The 18,456-nt window shown below is 49.3% G+C and overlaps 30 non-coding genes across 30 annotated transcripts; all 30 read right to left on the minus strand.

Annotated features, from left to right (window-relative positions):
* Positions 1–294: 294 nt before the first annotated feature.
* Positions 295–366, minus strand: Trnat-agu (transfer RNA threonine (anticodon AGU)). Its single transcript has one exon. It is a non-coding gene; the product is annotated as a tRNA-Thr (tRNA).
* Positions 367–688: 322 nt separating this feature from the next.
* Trnak-cuu (transfer RNA lysine (anticodon CUU)) lies at positions 689–761 on the minus strand. Its single transcript has one exon. It is a non-coding gene; the product is annotated as a tRNA-Lys (tRNA).
* Positions 762–1,200: 439 nt separating this feature from the next.
* Positions 1,201–1,273, minus strand: Trnar-ucg (transfer RNA arginine (anticodon UCG)). Its single transcript has one exon. It is a non-coding gene; the product is annotated as a tRNA-Arg (tRNA).
* Positions 1,274–1,815: 542 nt separating this feature from the next.
* On the minus strand, positions 1,816–1,887 carry Trnat-agu (transfer RNA threonine (anticodon AGU)). Its single transcript has one exon. It is a non-coding gene; the product is annotated as a tRNA-Thr (tRNA).
* Positions 1,888–2,209: 322 nt separating this feature from the next.
* Trnak-cuu (transfer RNA lysine (anticodon CUU)) lies at positions 2,210–2,282 on the minus strand. The gene has a single exon. It is a non-coding gene; the product is annotated as a tRNA-Lys (tRNA).
* A 439-nt stretch (positions 2,283–2,721) lies between these two features.
* On the minus strand, positions 2,722–2,794 carry Trnar-ucg (transfer RNA arginine (anticodon UCG)). The gene has a single exon. It is a non-coding gene; the product is annotated as a tRNA-Arg (tRNA).
* A 542-nt stretch (positions 2,795–3,336) lies between these two features.
* Trnat-agu (transfer RNA threonine (anticodon AGU)) lies at positions 3,337–3,408 on the minus strand. The gene has a single exon. It is a non-coding gene; the product is annotated as a tRNA-Thr (tRNA).
* Positions 3,409–3,730: 322 nt separating this feature from the next.
* Positions 3,731–3,803, minus strand: Trnak-cuu (transfer RNA lysine (anticodon CUU)). The gene has a single exon. It is a non-coding gene; the product is annotated as a tRNA-Lys (tRNA).
* A 439-nt stretch (positions 3,804–4,242) lies between these two features.
* Trnar-ucg (transfer RNA arginine (anticodon UCG)) lies at positions 4,243–4,315 on the minus strand. Its single transcript has one exon. It is a non-coding gene; the product is annotated as a tRNA-Arg (tRNA).
* Positions 4,316–6,665: 2,350 nt separating this feature from the next.
* Trnat-agu (transfer RNA threonine (anticodon AGU)) lies at positions 6,666–6,737 on the minus strand. The gene has a single exon. It is a non-coding gene; the product is annotated as a tRNA-Thr (tRNA).
* A 322-nt stretch (positions 6,738–7,059) lies between these two features.
* Trnak-cuu (transfer RNA lysine (anticodon CUU)) lies at positions 7,060–7,132 on the minus strand. Its single transcript has one exon. It is a non-coding gene; the product is annotated as a tRNA-Lys (tRNA).
* Positions 7,133–7,571: 439 nt separating this feature from the next.
* On the minus strand, positions 7,572–7,644 carry Trnar-ucg (transfer RNA arginine (anticodon UCG)). The gene has a single exon. It is a non-coding gene; the product is annotated as a tRNA-Arg (tRNA).
* Positions 7,645–8,047: 403 nt separating this feature from the next.
* Positions 8,048–8,119, minus strand: Trnat-agu (transfer RNA threonine (anticodon AGU)). The gene has a single exon. It is a non-coding gene; the product is annotated as a tRNA-Thr (tRNA).
* A 322-nt stretch (positions 8,120–8,441) lies between these two features.
* Positions 8,442–8,514, minus strand: Trnak-cuu (transfer RNA lysine (anticodon CUU)). The gene has a single exon. It is a non-coding gene; the product is annotated as a tRNA-Lys (tRNA).
* Positions 8,515–8,953: 439 nt separating this feature from the next.
* Positions 8,954–9,026, minus strand: Trnar-ucg (transfer RNA arginine (anticodon UCG)). Its single transcript has one exon. It is a non-coding gene; the product is annotated as a tRNA-Arg (tRNA).
* Positions 9,027–9,568: 542 nt separating this feature from the next.
* Trnat-agu (transfer RNA threonine (anticodon AGU)) lies at positions 9,569–9,640 on the minus strand. The gene has a single exon. It is a non-coding gene; the product is annotated as a tRNA-Thr (tRNA).
* A 322-nt stretch (positions 9,641–9,962) lies between these two features.
* On the minus strand, positions 9,963–10,035 carry Trnak-cuu (transfer RNA lysine (anticodon CUU)). Its single transcript has one exon. It is a non-coding gene; the product is annotated as a tRNA-Lys (tRNA).
* A 439-nt stretch (positions 10,036–10,474) lies between these two features.
* On the minus strand, positions 10,475–10,547 carry Trnar-ucg (transfer RNA arginine (anticodon UCG)). The gene has a single exon. It is a non-coding gene; the product is annotated as a tRNA-Arg (tRNA).
* Positions 10,548–10,950: 403 nt separating this feature from the next.
* Positions 10,951–11,022, minus strand: Trnat-agu (transfer RNA threonine (anticodon AGU)). The gene has a single exon. It is a non-coding gene; the product is annotated as a tRNA-Thr (tRNA).
* Positions 11,023–11,344: 322 nt separating this feature from the next.
* On the minus strand, positions 11,345–11,417 carry Trnak-cuu (transfer RNA lysine (anticodon CUU)). The gene has a single exon. It is a non-coding gene; the product is annotated as a tRNA-Lys (tRNA).
* Positions 11,418–11,856: 439 nt separating this feature from the next.
* Positions 11,857–11,929, minus strand: Trnar-ucg (transfer RNA arginine (anticodon UCG)). Its single transcript has one exon. It is a non-coding gene; the product is annotated as a tRNA-Arg (tRNA).
* Positions 11,930–12,332: 403 nt separating this feature from the next.
* Positions 12,333–12,404, minus strand: Trnat-agu (transfer RNA threonine (anticodon AGU)). Its single transcript has one exon. It is a non-coding gene; the product is annotated as a tRNA-Thr (tRNA).
* Positions 12,405–12,726: 322 nt separating this feature from the next.
* On the minus strand, positions 12,727–12,799 carry Trnak-cuu (transfer RNA lysine (anticodon CUU)). Its single transcript has one exon. It is a non-coding gene; the product is annotated as a tRNA-Lys (tRNA).
* A 439-nt stretch (positions 12,800–13,238) lies between these two features.
* Positions 13,239–13,311, minus strand: Trnar-ucg (transfer RNA arginine (anticodon UCG)). Its single transcript has one exon. It is a non-coding gene; the product is annotated as a tRNA-Arg (tRNA).
* Positions 13,312–13,853: 542 nt separating this feature from the next.
* On the minus strand, positions 13,854–13,925 carry Trnat-agu (transfer RNA threonine (anticodon AGU)). The gene has a single exon. It is a non-coding gene; the product is annotated as a tRNA-Thr (tRNA).
* A 322-nt stretch (positions 13,926–14,247) lies between these two features.
* On the minus strand, positions 14,248–14,320 carry Trnak-cuu (transfer RNA lysine (anticodon CUU)). The gene has a single exon. It is a non-coding gene; the product is annotated as a tRNA-Lys (tRNA).
* Positions 14,321–14,759: 439 nt separating this feature from the next.
* Positions 14,760–14,832, minus strand: Trnar-ucg (transfer RNA arginine (anticodon UCG)). The gene has a single exon. It is a non-coding gene; the product is annotated as a tRNA-Arg (tRNA).
* Positions 14,833–15,235: 403 nt separating this feature from the next.
* On the minus strand, positions 15,236–15,307 carry Trnat-agu (transfer RNA threonine (anticodon AGU)). The gene has a single exon. It is a non-coding gene; the product is annotated as a tRNA-Thr (tRNA).
* Positions 15,308–15,629: 322 nt separating this feature from the next.
* Trnak-cuu (transfer RNA lysine (anticodon CUU)) lies at positions 15,630–15,702 on the minus strand. Its single transcript has one exon. It is a non-coding gene; the product is annotated as a tRNA-Lys (tRNA).
* A 439-nt stretch (positions 15,703–16,141) lies between these two features.
* Trnar-ucg (transfer RNA arginine (anticodon UCG)) lies at positions 16,142–16,214 on the minus strand. Its single transcript has one exon. It is a non-coding gene; the product is annotated as a tRNA-Arg (tRNA).
* Between the last annotated feature and the right edge of the window lie 2,242 nt (positions 16,215–18,456).

An 18,456-nucleotide genomic window follows, 5' to 3' on the forward strand; every position in this document is an offset into this window, starting at 1 on the left:
TCATACAAAGGCGAGTTGCCGCTATTACCAAGGCGGCGGCGGCGCCGACGACGACGACAACCGCGAGGGTCTCTACCAGGGGTAGAAAATACTTCACAAGAACTAAGTATTTCACGTCGGCATTCTCCAGAGACTGCCAAAAGCAGCAGTTTCTGGTGCCTACTTTAATAGCACCATTCGCACTTTTCATTTGCGAGAGCATTTCTTAAATACCGCACCCATTCATAATTTTTTTTATTCTTGACCGCTTTTTTCGAAAGGGCTACGGTAGAAGGGGCTGTTACAAAATTCGTTTGCCTCCTGTGAGGATCGAACTCACGACCTCTGGTTTACTAGACCAGCGCTCTGCCACTGAGCTAAGGAGGCGCCGCCTGGTGCATTTTTCGGGTACTTTATTCTTATGGAGTAGTGAATCGGAGCCCTTCAGCTGGAAACGCACCGCATTAGCGACCATTATTTGTATTTAGTTAGCACAGCTGCTGCTTTCCTACACATGTCACACGATATCGATGTACACCTAAAATTCCAAATACAACACATTTATTTCATTTCAGAGTTACTTTCAGCTTCAAAAACCATTCCTCTGATATTCATACGAAGCTAGGCATCGTCGTAACCCGTTACGTTCATTACGCAAAGCTCACGAGAGGGGCGCAGGTTGCATCCGCGTAGACACAAAATTTCGCGCCGCCCAGCGTGGGGCTCGAACCCACGACCCTGAGATTAAGAGTCTCATGCTCTACCGACTGAGCTAGCCGGGCTCCACACAACGCATTACGAGCCATACAATACTTATGGGACCTGCGACCATCTATGAAAGGTCCTTTTCACTACAGCTTATTTCCTGCTGCCACAAATGAGCTACAATCCTATTCAATGAAAAATTGTGTCCGAAAGGAATCAAATCTACTTGAAATGATACGTGGCTATCAGCACCGTTATTCAACACACATGCTCGACTGTGCGCAGACGCCTGTGGCGTAGCTCTTGGGTCCTGAATCAGACGCAGTAGTTCCAACAAAAACTCTCCTGATCGAAACAGTGCCGAAAATTTCGCTACAGAACCCCCTTGTCTTGCTTGTGCTTCAGGTAGACGCCGGTTTGCAGCCAGGAAGCGGACAGCAGCAACTTTCAACTAGTTTTGTAGTACTCAAACAACACAGCAAAACAGCATGCATCTTTTGCAGAACTGGAAAAAGTCGACCGTGACAGGATTCGAACCTGCAATCTTCGGATCCGAAGTCCGACGCCTTATCCATTAGGCCACACGGTCACTGGCGCAATCTGCTTCCCCACACACACCTCATTTTCGCCATTTGTACGCTTGCTGGAATGAATTTCCCATCTTTGACGCAATTCTCCATCTCCAATTTCAGTACTATAAATGCGATGCTACTTCTTGCTGTGTCCCATCGCAAGTTACATTCAAGCCCTTATGACGCTGATCAAACAAGAGGTTGCAAATCAGCTTCAATCGCTTACTGCCATCTCAGTCGGTTGCAGAAGGTACCTCACCCTATGTCATACAAAGGCGAGTTGCCGCTATTACCAAGGCGGCGGCGGCGCCGACGACGACGACAACCGCGAGGGTCTCTACCAGGGGTAGAAAATACTTCACAAGAACTAAGTATTTCACGTCGGCATTCTCCAGAGACTGCCAAAAGCAGCAGTTTCTGGTGCCTACTTTAATAGCACCATTCGCACTTTTCATTTGCGAGAGCATTTCTTAAATACCGCACCCATTCATAATTTTTTTTATTCTTGACCGCTTTTTTCGAAAGGGCTACGGTAGAAGGGGCTGTTACAAAATTCGTTTGCCTCCTGTGAGGATCGAACTCACGACCTCTGGTTTACTAGACCAGCGCTCTGCCACTGAGCTAAGGAGGCGCCGCCTGGTGCATTTTTCGGGTACTTTATTCTTATGGAGTAGTGAATCGGAGCCCTTCAGCTGGAAACGCACCGCATTAGCGACCATTATTTGTATTTAGTTAGCACAGCTGCTGCTTTCCTACACATGTCACACGATATCGATGTACACCTAAAATTCCAAATACAACACATTTATTTCATTTCAGAGTTACTTTCAGCTTCAAAAACCATTCCTCTGATATTCATACGAAGCTAGGCATCGTCGTAACCCGTTACGTTCATTACGCAAAGCTCACGAGAGGGGCGCAGGTTGCATCCGCGTAGACACAAAATTTCGCGCCGCCCAGCGTGGGGCTCGAACCCACGATCCTGAGATTAAGAGTCTCATGCTCTACCGACTGAGCTAGCCGGGCTCCACACAACGCATTACGAGCCATACAATACTTATGGGACCTGCGACCATCTATGAAAGGTCCTTTTCACTACAGCTTATTTCCTGCTGCCACAAATGAGCTACAATCCTATTCAATGAAAAATTGTGTCCGAAAGGAATCAAATCTACTTGAAATGATAAGTGGCTATCAGCACCGTTATTCAACACACATGCTCGACTGTGCGCAGACGCCTGTGGCGTAGCTCTTGGGTCCTGAATCAGACGCAGTAGTTCCAACAAAAACTCTCCTGATCGAAACAGTGCCGAAAATTTCGCTACAGAACCCCCTTGTCTTGCTTGTGCTTCAGGTAGACGCCGGTTTGCAGCCAGGAAGCGGACAGCAGCAACTTTCAACTAGTTTTGTAGTACTCAAACAACACAGCAAAACAGCATGCATCTTTTGCAGAACTGGAAAAAGTCGACCGTGACAGGATTCGAACCTGCAATCTTCGGATCCGAAGTCCGACGCCTTATCCATTAGGCCACACGGTCACTGGCGCAATGTGCTTCCCCACACACACCTCATTTTCGCCATTTGTACGCTTGCCGGAATGAATTTCCCATCTTTGACGCAATTCTCCATCTCCAATTTCAGTACTATAAATGCGATGCTACTTCTTGCTGTGTCCCATCGCAAGTTACATTCAAGCCCTTATGACGCTGATCAAACAAGAGGTTGCAAATCAGCTTCAATCGCTTACTGCCATCTCAGTCGGTTGCAGAAGGTACCTCACCCTATGTCATACAAAGGCGAGTTGCCGCTATTACCAAGGCGGCGGCGGCGCCGACGACGACGACAACCGCGAGGGTCTCTACCAGGGGTAGAAAATACTTCACAAGAACTAAGTATTTCACGTCGGCATTCTCCAGAGACTGCCAAAAGCAGCAGTTTCTGGTGCCTACTTTAATAGCACCATTCGCACTTTTCATTTGCGAGAGCATTTCTTAAATACCGCACCCATTCATAATTTTTTTTATTCTTGACCGCTTTTTTCGAAAGGGCTACGGTAGAAGGGGCTGTTACAAAATTCGTTTGCCTCCTGTGAGGATCGAACTCACGACCTCTGGTTTACTAGACCAGCGCTCTGCCACTGAGCTAAGGAGGCGCCGCCTGGTGCATTTTTCGGGTACTTTATTCTTATGGAGTAGTGAATCGGAGCCCTTCAGCTGGAAACGCACCGCATTAGCGACCATTATTTGTATTTAGTTAGCACAGCTGCTGCTTTCCTACACATGTCACACGATATCGATGTACACCTAAAATTCCAAATACAACACATTTATTTCATTTCAGAGTTACTTTCAGCTTCAAAAACCATTCCTCTGATATTCATACGAAGCTAGGCATCGTCGTAACCCGTTACGTTCATTACGCAAAGCTCACGAGAGGGGCGCAGGTTGCATCCGCGTAGACACAAAATTTCGCGCCGCCCAGCGTGGGGCTCGAACCCACGACCCTGAGATTAAGAGTCTCATGCTCTACCGACTGAGCTAGCCGGGCTCCACACAACGCATTACGAGCCATACAATACTTATGGGACCTGCGACCATCTATGAAAGGTCCTTTTCACTACAGCTTATTTCCTGCTGCCACAAATGGGCTACAATCCTATTCAATGAAAAATTGTGTCCGAAAGGAATCAAATCTACTTGAAATGATACGTGGCTATCAGCACCGTTATTCAACACACATGCTCGACTGTGCGCAGACGCCTGTGGCGTAGCTCTTGGGTCCTGAATCAGACGCAGTAGTTCCAACAAAAACTCTCCTGATCGAAACAGTGCCGAAAATTTCGCTACAGAACCCCCTTGTCTTGCTTGTGCTTCAGGTAGACGCCGGTTTGCAGCCAGGAAGCGGACAGCAGCAACTTTCAACTAGTTTTGTAGTACTCAAACAACACAGCAAAACAGCATGCATCTTTTGCAGAACTGGAAAAAGTCGACCGTGACAGGATTCGAACCTGCAATCTTCGGATTCGAAGTCCGACGCCTTATCCATTAGGCCACACGGTCACTGGCGCAATCTGCTTCCCCACACACACCTCATTTTCGCCATTTGTACGCTTGCCGGAATGAATTTCCCATCTTTGACGCAATTCTCCATCTCCAATTTCAGTACTTTAAATGCGATGCTACTTCTTGCTGTGTCCCATCGCAAGTTACATTCAAGCCCTTATGACGCTGATCAAACAAGAGGTTGCAAATCAGCTTCAATCGCTTACTGCCATCTCAGTCGGTTGCAGAAGGTACCTCACCCTATGTCATACAAAGGCGAGTTGCCGCTATTACCAAGGCGGCGGCGGCGGCGCCGACGACGACGACGACGACGACGACGACGACAACCGCGAGGGTCTCTACCAGGGGTAGAAAATACTTCACAAGAACTAAGTATTTCACGTCGGCATTCTCCAGAGACTGCCAAAAGCAGCAGTTTTTTTTTTTTTTTTTTTTTTTTACTTTATTGTTATTTTAAAAACTGGAATTCAGGTAGGCTGGCAGCGGCACACTACGCCGCTCTTCAGCCATAGCGTTTTACAAGAGTAGAAAACATGGTGAATGACAATGAACAAAGTGACGGGCAAAAGAGAGAGGTCACAGAGACATAAAAAACACGGAGTCGTTCACATGTGACGATAACAACACGGAAAACACGTTGGCACGGCGCACAAAACACTGGTGAGTCCGACGGCACAAGTGAACGTAGGAGTGGGACGGCAGACACCAAAAACACTATATGACGTCACACACACGAAGCACAAGAGGCGACGATCTCCGGCGCGCGAATGTTCACTATACGTGTGCGAGTCCGGGGACCTGCCAAGAGACGAGGAGGAGGAAGGGGAGTGGGAGAGCGAGAGGGGAGAGCAGAGATGCCACGGGCAGGGGAGATAGGGGGGAGGGAGGAAGGGGGAGAGGAAGCCCGGGGGAAGAGGGGGAAGGGAGGGGACAGGGAGATGGAAAAAGAAGGGAAGAGAAGAGAAGGGAGGGAGGGTGCCGAAAGGAGAGGACACGGGAAGTGGGGGGTGGGGCAGGGTCAAGGTTGATAGGAGGGGTAGATGGAGGGGACGAGGACATCATCAGGGAGAGGGAGCTGGCGGAAGCCACCTTGGGAGAGGGTATGGAGGGTGGAGAGATGGAGACCGGGTGGGACGTGCGAATACAGGCGCGGCAGCGGGCGGGGGTGGGAGAGGAGCGGGGAAACGAGTGGGTGAGGAGGATCAAGTTTACGTGAGGTGTACAGGATACGTATCCTTTCAAGGAAAAGGAGGAGGTGGGGGAAGGGGATGAGATCATACAGGATCCGCGTGGGGGAGGGGAGACGGATGCGATAGGCAAGGCGGAGAGCATGGCGTTCAAGGATTTGGAGGGATTTATAGAAGGTAGGGGGGGCGGAGATCCAGGCTGGATGGGCGTAACAAAGGATAGGGCGGATGAGGGATTTATAGGTGTGGAGGATTGTGGAGGGGTCCAGACCCCACGTGCGGCCGGAAAGGAGCTTGAGGAGACGGAGTCGGGAACGTGCCTTGGCTTGGATTGTCTGGAGATGGGGAGTCCAGGAGAGGCGACGGTCGAGGGTGACGCCAAGGTACTTAAGGGTGGGAGTGAGGGCGATAGGACGGCCATAGACCGTGAGATAGAAATCAAGGAGGCGGAAGGAAGGGGTGGTTTTGCCTACAATGATCGCCTGGGTTTTGGAGGGATTTACCTTGAGCAACCACTGGTTGCACCAAGCGGTGAACCGGTCAAGATGGGATTGGAGAAGGCGTTGGGAGCGTTGCAGGGTGGGGGCAAGGGCGAGGAAGGCGGTGTCATCGGCAAACTGGAGGAGGTGGACGGGGGGCGACGGCGGCGGCATGTCCGCCGTGTACAAAAGGTACAGAAGGGGGGAGAGGACGGAGCCTTGGGGCACACCGGCGGAGGGGAAAAAGGTGTAGGAATCGGTGTTATGGATGGTGACATAGGAAGGACGGCGGGAGAGAAAGGAACCGATCAGACGGACGTAGTTAATGGGAAGGGCAAAGGTTTGGAGCTTGAAGAGGAGACCGGAATGCCAGACGCGGTCATAAGCGCGTTCGAGGTCAAGTGAGAGGAAGATGGCGGAGCGACGGGAATTAAGCTGTTCGGAAAGGAGATGAGTGAGGTGAAGGAGAAGATCGTCGGAAGAGAAGGATGGCCGAAAGCCACACTGGGTGACGGGAAGGAGGCGAAAAGCAGCAGTTTCTGGTGCCTACTTTAATAGCACCATTCGCACTTTTCATTTGCGAGAGCATTTCTTAAATACCGCACCCATTCATAATTTTTTTTATTCTTGACCGCTTTTTTCGAAAGGGCTACGGTAGAAGGGGCTGTTACAAAATTCGTTTGCCTCCTGTGAGGATCGAACTCACGACCTCTGGTTTACTAGACCAGCGCTCTGCCACTGAGCTAAGGAGGCGCCGCCTGGTGCATTTTTCGGGTACTTTATTCTTATGGAGTAGTGAATCGGAGCCCTTCAGCTGGAAACGCACCGCATTAGCGACCATTATTTGTATTTAGTTAGCACAGCTGCTGCTTTCCTACACATGTCACACGATATCGATGTACACCTAAAATTCCAAATACAACACATTTATTTCATTTCAGAGTTACTTTCAGCTTCAAAAACCATTCCTCTGATATTCATACGAAGCTAGGCATCGTCGTAACCCGTTACGTTCATTACGCAAAGCTCACGAGAGGGGCGCAGGTTGCATCCGCGTAGACACAAAATTTCGCGCCGCCCAGCGTGGGGCTCGAACCCACGACCCTGAGATTAAGAGTCTCATGCTCTACCGACTGAGCTAGCCGGGCTCCACACAACGCATTACGAGCCATACAATACTTATGGGACCTGCGACCATCTATGAAAGGTCCTTTTCACTACAGCTTATTTCCTGCTGCCACAAATGAGCTACAATCCTATTCAATGAAAAATTGTGTCCGAAAGGAATCAAATCTACTTGAAATGATACGTGGCTATCAGCACCGTTATTCAACACACATGCTCGACTGTGCGCAGACGCCTGTGGCGTAGCTCTTGGGTCCTGAATCAGACGCAGTAGTTCCAACAAAAACTCTCCTGATCGAAACAGTGCCGAAAATTTCGCTACAGAACCCCCTTGTCTTGCTTGTGCTTCAGGTAGACGCCGGTTTGCAACCAGGAAGCGGACAGCAGCAACTTTCAACTAGTTTTGTAGTACTCAAACAACACAGCAAAACAGCATGCATCTTTTGCAGAACTGGAAAAAGTCGACCGTGACAGGATTCGAACCTGCAATCTTCGGATCCGAAGTCCGACGCCTTATCCATTAGGCCACACGGTCACTGGCGCAATCTGCTTCCCCACACACACCTCATTTTCGCCATTTGTACGCTTGCCGGAATGAATTTCCCATCTTTGACGCAATTCTCCATCTCCAATTTCAGTACTAAAAATGCGACGCTACTTCTTGCTGTGTCCCATCGCAAGTTACATGACGACGACGACGACAACCGCGAGGGTCTCTACCAGGGGTAGAAAATACTTCACAAGAACTAAGTATTTCACGTCGGCATTCTCCAGAGACTGCCAAAAGCAGCAGTTTCTGGTGCCTACTTTAATAGCACCATTCGCACTTTTCATTTGCGAGAGCATTTCTTAAATACCGCACCCATTCATAATTTTTTTTATTCTTGACCGCTTTTTTCGAAAGGGCTACGGTAGAAGGGGCTGTTACAAAATTCGTTTGCCTCCTGTGAGGATCGAACTCACGACCTCTGGTTTACTAGACCAGCGCTCTGCCACTGAGCTAAGGAGGCGCCGCCTGGTGCATTTTTCGGGTACTTTATTCTTATGGAGTAGTGAATCGGAGCCCTTCAGCTGGAAACGCACCGCATTAGCGACCATTATTTGTATTTAGTTAGCACAGCTGCTGCTTTCCTACACATCTCACACGATATCGATGTACACCTAAAATTCCAAATACAACACATTTATTTCATTTCAGAGTTACTTTCAGCTTCAAAAACCATTCCTCTGATATTCATACGAAGCTAGGCATCGTCGTAACCCGTTACGTTCATTACGCAAAGCTCACGAGAGGGGCGCAGGTTGCATCCGCGTAGACACAAAATTTCGCGCCGCCCAGCGTGGGGCTCGAACCCACGACCCTGAGATTAAGAGTCTCATGCTCTACCGACTGAGCTAGCCGGGCTCCACACAACGCATTACGAGCCATACAATACTTATGGGACCTGCGACCATCTATGAAAGGTCCTTTTCACTACAGCTTATTTCCTGCTGCCACAAATGAGCTACAATCCTATTCAATGAAAAATTGTGTCCGAAAGGAATCAAATCTACTTGAAATGATACGTGGCTATCAGCACCGTTATTCAACACACATGCTCGACTGTGCGCAGACGCCTGTGGCGTAGCTCTTGGGTCCTGAATCAGACGCAGTAGTTCCAACAAAAACTCTCCTGATCGAAACAGTGCCGAAAATTTCGCTACAGAACCCCCTTGTCTTGCTTGTGCTTCAGGTAGACGCCGGTTTGCAGCCTGGAAGCGGACAGCAGCAACTTTCAACTAGTTTTGTAGCACTCAAACAACACAGCAAAACAGCATGCATCTTTTGCAGAACTGGAAAAAGTCGACCGTGACAGGATTCGAACCTGCAATCTTCGGATCCGAAGTCCGACGCCTTATCCATTAGGCCACACGGTCACTGGCGCAATGTGCTTCCCCACACACACCTCATTTTCGCCATTTGTACGCTTGCCGGAATGAATTTCCCATCTTTGACGCAATTCTCCATCTCCAATTTCAGTACTATAAATGCGATGCTACTTCTTGCTGTGTCCCATCGCAAGTTACATTCAAGCCCTTATGACGCTGATCAAACAAGAGGTTGCAAATCAGCTTCAATCGCTTACTGCCATCTCAGTCGGTTGCAGAAGGTACCTCACCCTATGTCATACAAAGGCGAGTTGCCGCTATTACCAAGGCGGCGGCGGCGCCGACGACGACGACAACCGCGAGGGTCTCTAAAAGGGGTAGAAAATACTTCACAAGAACTAAGTATTTCACGTCGGCATTCTCCAGAGACTGCCAAAAGCAGCAGTTTCTGGTGCCTACTTTAATAGCACCATTCGCACTTTTCATTTGCGAGAGCATTTCTTAAATACCGCACCCATTCATAATTTTTTTTATTCTTGACCGCTTTTTTCGAAAGGGCTACGGTAGAAGGGGCTGTTACAAAATTCGTTTGCCTCCTGTGAGGATCGAACTCACGACCTCTGGTTTACTAGACCAGCGCTCTGCCACTGAGCTAAGGAGGCGCCGCCTGGTGCATTTTTCGGGTACTTTATTCTTATGGAGTAGTGAATCGGAGCCCTTCAGCTGGAAACGCACCGCATTAGCGACCATTATTTGTATTTAGTTAGCACAGCTGCTGCTTTCCTACACATCTCACACGATATCGATGTACACCTAAAATTCCAAATACAACACATTTATTTCATTTCAGAGTTACTTTCAGCTTCAAAAACCATTCCTCTGATATTCATACGAAGCTAGGCATCGTCGTAACCCGTTACGTTCATTACGCAAAGCTCACGAGAGGGGCGCAGGTTGCATCCGCGTAGACACAAAATTTCGCGCCGCCCAGCGTGGGGCTCGAACCCACGACCCTGAGATTAAGAGTCTCATGCTCTACCGACTGAGCTAGCCGGGCTCCACACAACGCATTACGAGCCATACAGTACTTATGGGACCTGCGACCATCTATGAAAGGTCCTTTTCACTACAGCTTATTTCCTGCTGCCACAAATGAGCTACAATCCTATTCAATGAAAAATTGTGTCCGAAAGGAATCAAATCTACTTGAAATGATACGTGGCTATCAGCACCGTTATTCAACACACATGCTCGACTGTGCGCAGACGCCTGTGGCGTAGCTCTTGGGTCCTGAATCAGACGCAGTAGTTCCAACAAAAACTCTCCTGATCGAAACAGTGCCGAAAATTTCGCTACAGAACCCCCTTGTCTTGCTTGTGCTTCAGGTAGACGCCGGTTTGCAGCCAGGAAGCGGACAGCAGCAACTTTCAACTAGTTTTGTAGTACTCAAACAACACAGCAAAACAGCATGCATCTTTTGCAGAACTGGAAAAAGTCGACCGTGACAGGATTCGAACCTGCAATCTTCGGATCCGAAGTCCGACGCCTTATCCATTAGGCCACACGGTCACTGGCGCAATCTGCTTCCCCACACACACCTCATTTTCGCCATTTGTACGCTTGCCGGAATGAATTTCCCATCTTTGACGCAATTCTCCATCTCCAATTTCAGTACTAAAAATGCGACGCTACTTCTTGCTGTGTCCCATCGCAAGTTACATGACGACGACGACGACAACCGCGAGGGTCTCTACCAGGGGTAGAAAATACTTCACAAGAACTAAGTATTTCACGTCGGCATTCTCCAGAGACTGCCAAAAGCAGCAGTTTCTGGTGCCTACTTTAATAGCACCATTCGCACTTTTCATTTGCGAGAGCATTTCTTAAATACCGCACCCATTCATAATTTTTTTTATTCTTGACCGCTTTTTTCGAAAGGGCTACGGTCGAAGGGGCTGTTACAAAATTCGTTTGCCTCCTGTGAGGATCGAACTCACGACCTCTGGTTTACTAGACCAGCGCTCTGCCACTGAGCTAAGGAGGCGCCGCCTGGTGCATTTTTCGGGTACTTTATTCTTATGGAGTAGTGAATCGGAGCCCTTCAGCTGGAAACGCACCGCATTAGCGACCATTATTTGTATTTAGTTAGCACAGCTGCTGCTTTCCTACACATGTCACACGATATCGATGTACACCTAAAATTCCAAATACAACACATTTATTTCATTTCAGAGTTACTTTCAGCTTCAAAAACCATTCCTCTGATATTCATACGAAGCTAGGCATCGTCGTAACCCGTTACGTTCATTACGCAAAGCTCACGAGAGGGGCGCAGGTTGCATCCGCGTAGACACAAAATTTCGCGCCGCCCAGCGTGGGGCTCGAACCCACGACCCTGAGATTAAGAGTCTCATGCTCTACCGACTGAGCTAGCCGGGCTCCACACAACGCATTACGAGCCATACAATACTTATGGGACCTGCGACCATCTATGAAAGGTCCTTTTCACTACAGCTTATTTCCTGCTGCCACAAATGAGCTACAATCCTATTCAATGAAAAATTGTGTCCGAAAGGAATCAAATCTACTTGAAATGATACGTGGCTATCAGCACCGTTATTCAACACACATGCTCGACTGTGCGCAGACGCCTGTGGCGTAGCTCTTGGGTCCTGAATCAGACGCAGTAGTTCCAACAAAAACTCTCCTGATCGAAACAGTGCCGAAAATTTCGCTACAGAACCCCCTTGTCTTGCTTGTGCTTCAGGTAGACGCCGGTTTGCAGCCAGGAAGCGGACAGCAGCAACTTTCAACTAGTTTTGTAGTACTCAAACAACACAGCAAAACAGCATGCATCTTTTGCAGAACTGGAAAAAGTCGACCGTGACAGGATTCGAACCTGCAATCTTCGGATCCGAAGTCCGACGCCTTATCCATTAGGCCACACGGTCACTGGCGCAATCTGCTTCCCCACACACACCTCATTTTCGCCATTTGTACGCTTGCCGGAATGAATTTCCCATCTTTGACGCAATTCTCCATCTCCAATTTCAGTACTAAAAATGCGACGCTACTTCTTGCTGTGTCCCATCGCAAGTTACATGACGACGACGACGACAACCGCGAGGGTCTCTACCAGGGGTAGAAAATACTTCACAAGAACTAAGTATTTCACGTCGGCATTCTCCAGAGACTGCCAAAAGCAGCAGTTTCTGGTGCCTACTTTAATAGCACCATTCGCACTTTTCATTTGCGAGAGCATTTCTTAAATACCGCACCCATTCATAATTTTTTTTATTCTTGACCGCTTTTTTCGAAAGGGCTACGGTAGAAGGGGCTGTTACAAAATTCGTTTGCCTCCTGTGAGGATCGAACTCACGACCTCTGGTTTACTAGACCAGCGCTCTGCCACTGAGCTAAGGAGGCGCCGCCTGGTGCATTTTTCGGGTACTTTATTCTTATGGAGTAGTGAATCGGAGCCCTTCAGCTGGAAACGCACCGCATTAGCGACAATTATTTGTATTTAGTTAGCACAGCTGCTGCTTTCCTACACATCTCACACGATATCGATGTACACCTAAAATTCCAAATACAACACATTTATTTCATTTCAGAGTTACTTTCAGCTTCAAAAACCATTCCTCTGATATTCATACGAAGCTAGGCATCGTCGTAACCCGTTACGTTCATTACGCAAAGCTCACGAGAGGGGCGCAGGTTGCATCCGCGTAGACACAAAATTTCGCGCCGCCCAGCGTGGGGCTCGAACCCACGACCCTGAGATTAAGAGTCTCATGCTCTACCGACTGAGCTAGCCGGGCTCCACACAACGCATTACGAGCCATACAATACTTATGGGACCTGCGACCATCTATGAAAGGTCCTTTTCACTACAGCTTATTTCCTGCTGCCACAAATGAGCTACAATCCTATTCAATGAAAAATTGTGTCCGAAAGGAATCAAATCTACTTGAAATGATACGTGGCTATCAGCACCGTTATTCAACACACATGCTCGACTGTGCGCAGACGCCTGTGGCGTAGCTCTTGGGTCCTGAATCAGACGCAGTAGTTCCAACAAAAACTCTCCTGATCGAAACAGTGCCGAAAATTTCGCTACAGAACCCCCTTGTCTTGCTTGTGCTTCAGGTAGACGCCGGTTTGCAGCCTGGAAGCGGACAGCAGCAACTTTCAACTAGTTTTGTAGCACTCAAACAACACAGCAAAACAGCATGCATCTTTTGCAGAACTGGAAAAAGTCGACCGTGACAGGATTCGAACCTGCAATCTTCGGATCCGAAGTCCGACGCCTTATCCATTAGGCCACACGGTCACTGGCGCAATGTGCTTCCCCACACACACCTCATTTTCGCCATTTGTACGCTTGCCGGAATGAATTTCCCATCTTTGACGCAATTCTCCATCTCCAATTTCAGTACTATAAATGCGATGCTACTTCTTGCTGTGTCCCATCGCAAGTTACATTCAAGCCCTTATGACGCTGATCAAACAAGAGGTTGCAAATCAGCTTCAATCGCTTACTGCCATCTCAGTCGGTTGCAGAAGGTACCTCACCCTATGTCATACAAAGGCGAGTTGCCGCTATTACCAAGGCGGCGGCGGCGCCGACGACGACGACAACCGCGAGGGTCTCTAAAAGGGGTAGAAAATACTTCACAAGAACTAAGTATTTCACGTCGGCATTCTCCAGAGACTGCCAAAAGCAGCAGTTTCTGGTGCCTACTTTAATAGCACCATTCGCACTTTTCATTTGCGAGAGCATTTCTTAAATACCGCACCCATTCATAATTTTTTTTATTCTTGACCGCTTTTTTCGAAAGGGCTACGGTAGAAGGGGCTGTTACAAAATTCGTTTGTCTCCTGTGAGGATCGAACTCACGACCTCTGGTTTACTAGACCAGCGCTCTGCCACTGAGCTAAGGAGGCGCCGCCTGGTGCATTTTTCGGGTACTTTATTCTTATGGAGTAGTGAATCGGAGCCCTTCAGCTGGAAACGCACCGCATTAGCGACCATTATTTGTATTTAGTTAGCACAGCTGCTGCTTTCCTACACATGTCACACGATATCGATGTACACCTAAAATTCCAAATACAACACATTTATTTCATTTCAGAGTTACTTTCAGCTTCAAAAACCATTCCTCTGATATTCATACGAAGCTAGGCATCGTCGTAACCCGTTACGTTCATTACGCAAAGCTCACGAGAGGGGCGCAGGTTGCATCCGCGTAGACACAAAATTTCGCGCCGCCCAGCGTGGGGCTCGAACCCACGACCCTGAGATTAAGAGTCTCATGCTCTACCGACTGAGCTAGCCGGGCTCCACACAACGCATTACGAGCCATACAATACTTATGGGACCTGCGACCATCTATGAAAGGTCCTTTTCACTACAGCTTATTTCCTGCTGCCACAAATGAGCTACAATCCTATTCAATGAAAAATTGTGTCCGAAAGGAATCAAATCTACTTGAAATGATACGTGGCTATCAGCACCGTTATTCAACACACATGCTCGACTGTGCGCAGACGCCTGTGGCGTAGCTCTTGGGTCCTGAATCAGACGCAGTAGTTCCAACAAAAACTCTCCTGATCGAAACAGTGCCGAAAATTTCGCTACAGAACCCCCTTGTCTTGCTTGTGCTTCAGGTAGACGCCGGTTTGCAGCCAGGAAGCGGACAGCAGCAACTTTCAACTAGTTTTGTAGTACTCAAACAACACAGCAAAACAGCATGCATCTTTTGCAGAACTGGAAAAAGTCGACCGTGACAGGATTCGAACCAGCAATCTTCGGATCCGAAGTCCGACGCCTTATCCATTAGGCCACACGGTCACTGGCGCAATCTGCTTCCCCACACACACCTCATTTTCGCCATTTGTACGCTTGCCGGAATGAATTTCCCATCTTTGACGCAATTCTCCATCTCCAATTTCAGTACTAAAAATGCGACGCTACTTCTTGCTGTGTCCCATCGCAAGTTACATGACGACGACGACGACAACCGCGAGGGTCTCTACCAGGGGTAGAAAATACTTCACAAGAACTAAGTATTTCACGTCGGCATTCTCCAGAGACTGCCAAAAGCAGCAGTTTCTGGTGCCTACTTTAATAGCACCATTCGCACTTTTCATTTGCGAGAGCATTTCTTAAATACCGCACCCATTCATAATTTTTTTTATTCTTGACCGCTTTTTTCGAAAGGGCTACGGTCGAAGGGGCTGTTACAAAATTCGTTTGCCTCCTGTGAGGATCGAACTCACGACCTCTGGTTTACTAGACCAGCGCTCTGCCACTGAGCTAAGGAGGCGCCGCCTGGTGCATTTTTCGGGTACTTTATTCTTATGGAGTAGTGAATCGGAGCCCTTCAGCTGGAAACGCACCGCATTAGCGACCATTATTTGTATTTAGTTAGCACAGCTGCTGCTTTCCTACACATGTCACACGATATCGATGTACACCTAAAATTCCAAATACAACACATTTATTTCATTTCAGAGTTACTTTCAGCTTCAAAAACCATTCCTCTGATATTCATACGAAGCTAGGCATCGTCGTAACCCGTTACGTTCATTACGCAAAGCTCACGAGAGGGGCGCAGGTTGCATCCGCGTAGACACAAAATTTCGCGCCGCCCAGCGTGGGGCTCGAACCCACGACCCTGAGATTAAGAGTCTCATGCTCTACCGACTGAGCTAGCCGGGCTCCACACAACGCATTACGAGCCATACAATACTTATGGGACCTGCGACCATCTATGAAAGGTCCTTTTCACTACAGCTTATTTCCTGCTGCCACAAATGAGCTACAATCCTATTCAATGAAAAATTGTGTCCGAAAGGAATCAAATCTACTTGAAATGATACGTGGCTATCAGCACCGTTATTCAACACACATGCTCGACTGTGCGCAGACGCCTGTGGCGTAGCTCTTGGGTCCTGAATCAGACGCAGTAGTTCCAACAAAAACTCTCCTGATCGAAACAGTGCCGAAAATTTCGCTACAGAACCCCCTTGTCTTGCTTGTGCTTCAGGTAGACGCCGGTTTGCAGCCAGGAAGCGGACAGCAGCAACTTTCAACTAGTTTTGTAGTACTCAAACAACACAGCAAAACAGCATGCATCTTTTGCAGAACTGGAAAAAGTCGACCGTGACAGGATTCGAACCTGCAATCTTCGGATCCGAAGTCCGACGCCTTATCCATTAGGCCACACGGTCACTGGCGCAATCTGCTTCCCCACACACACCTCATTTTCGCCATTTGTACGCTTGCCGGAATGAATTTCCCATCTTTGACGCAATTCTCCATCTCCAATTTCAGTACTATAAATGCGATGCTACTTCTTGCTGTGTCCCATCGCAAGTTACATTCAAGCCCTTATGACGCTGATCAAACAAGAGGTTGCAAATCAGCTTCAATCGCTTACTGCCATCTCAGTCGGTTGCAGAAGGTACCTCACCCTATGTCATACAAAGGCGAGTTGCCGCTATTACCAAGGCGGCGGCGGCGCCGACGACGACGACAACCGCGAGGGTCTCTACCAGGGGTAGAAAATACTTCACAAGAACTAAGTATTTCACGTCGGCATTCTCCAGAGACTGCCAAAAGCAGCAGTTTTTTTTTTTTTTTTTTTTTTTTCTTTATTGTAATTTGGACACCCCATACAAGGTGGGCTGGCAGCGGAACAGTGTACTCCGCTCTTCAGCCATAAGCAGTACAAGAAAAAAGAAAGGGAGACAGACAAGTAACAGAATGGCGGTTTAAAAAACAGGAGATACAATAGTTAAAAAACACGAAGCCGTTCACACTTGACGAAACAAACAAGAAAAACCGTCGGCACTGGGCACAAACACTGACGAGGTAGATGACACACGTGAACGAAGGAGCGTGGACGGCGAAAAACACTGAGGCACAGACACGACGGCACAGACACTAAACCGAGGGCGATGATCTCCGGCGCGCGAAAGTTCACGATGCGTGTGCGAGTCCGGGGACCTGCCAAGAGAGGAGGAGGAGGAGGAGGAGGAGGAGGAGGAGGAGGAGGGGGAGAGGGAAAGCGAGAGGGGAGAGCACGGACGCCACGGGCAGGGGAAAGAGGGGGGAGAGAGGAAGGGGGAGGGGAAGCCCGGAAGAAGAGGGGTGGAGGGAGGGGATGGGGGAAAAGGAGAGAGAAGGGAAGGGAAGAGAAAGGAGGGAGGGTGCCGCAGGGAAAGGACACCAGGAGGGAGGGGGGGCAGGGTCAAAGTTGATAGGAGGGGTAGATGGAGGGGACGAGGACAGCATCAGGGAGAGGGAGCTGGCGGAAGCCACCTTGGGAGAGGGTATGGAGGGTGGAGAGATGGAGACCGGGTGGGACGTGCGAATACAGGCGCGGCAGCGGGCGGGGGTGGGAGAGGAGCGGGGAAACGAGCGGGTGAGGAGGATCAAGTTTACGTGAGGTGTACAGGATACGTATCCTTTCAAGGAAAAGGAGGAGGTGGGGGAAGGGGATGAGATCATACAGGATCCGCGTGGGGGAGGGGAGACGGATGCGATAGGCAAGGCGGAGAGCATGGCGTTCAAGGATTTGGAGGGATTTATAGAAGGTAGGGGGGGCGGAGATCCAGGCTGGATGGGCGTAACAAAGGATAGGGCGGATGAGGGATTTATAGGTGTGGAGGATTGTGGAGGGGTCCAGACCCCACGTGCGGCCGGAAAGGAGCTTGAGGAGACGGAGTCGGGAACGTGCCTTGGCTTGGATTGTCTGGAGATGGGGAGTCCAGGAGAGGCGACGGTCGAGGGTGACGCCAAGGTACTTAAGGGTGGGAGTGAGGGCGATAGGACGGCCATAGACGGTGAGATAGAAATCAAGGAGGCGGAAGGAAGGGGTGGTTGTGCCTACAATGATCGCCTGGGTTTTGGAGGGATTTACCTTGAGCAACCACTGGTTGCACCAAGCGGTGAACCGGTCAAGATGGGATTGGAGAAGGCGTTGGGAGCGTTGCAGGGTGGGGGCAAGGGCGAGGAAGGCGGTGTCATCGGCAAACTGGAGGAGGTGGACGGGGGGCGACGGCGGCGGCATGTCCGCCGTGTACAAAAGGTACAGAAGGGGGGAGAGGACGGAGCCTTGGGGCACACCGGCGGAGGGGAAAAAGGTGTAGGAATCGGTGTTATGGATGGTGACATAGGAAGGACGGCGGGAGAGAAAGGAACCGATCAGACGGACGTAGTTAATGGGAAGGGCAAAGGTTTGGAGCTTGAAGAGGAGACCGGAATGCCAGACGCGGTCATAAGCGCGTTCGAGGTCAAGTGAGAGGAAGATGGCAGAGCGACGGGAATTAAGCTGTTCGGAAAGGAGATGAGTGAGGTGAAGGAGAAGATCGTCGGAAGAGAAGGATGGCCGAAAGCCACACTGGGTGACGGGAAGGAGGCGGTGCTGGCGGAGATGCTGGTGGATGCGGCGGGTGAGGATAGATTCTA

The sequence above is a fragment of the Schistocerca serialis genome, chromosome 7 (genome assembly GCF_023864345.2).
Source record: "Schistocerca serialis cubense isolate TAMUIC-IGC-003099 chromosome 7, iqSchSeri2.2, whole genome shotgun sequence".
Classification (NCBI taxonomy): Eukaryota; Metazoa; Arthropoda; class Insecta; order Orthoptera; family Acrididae; genus Schistocerca; species Schistocerca serialis.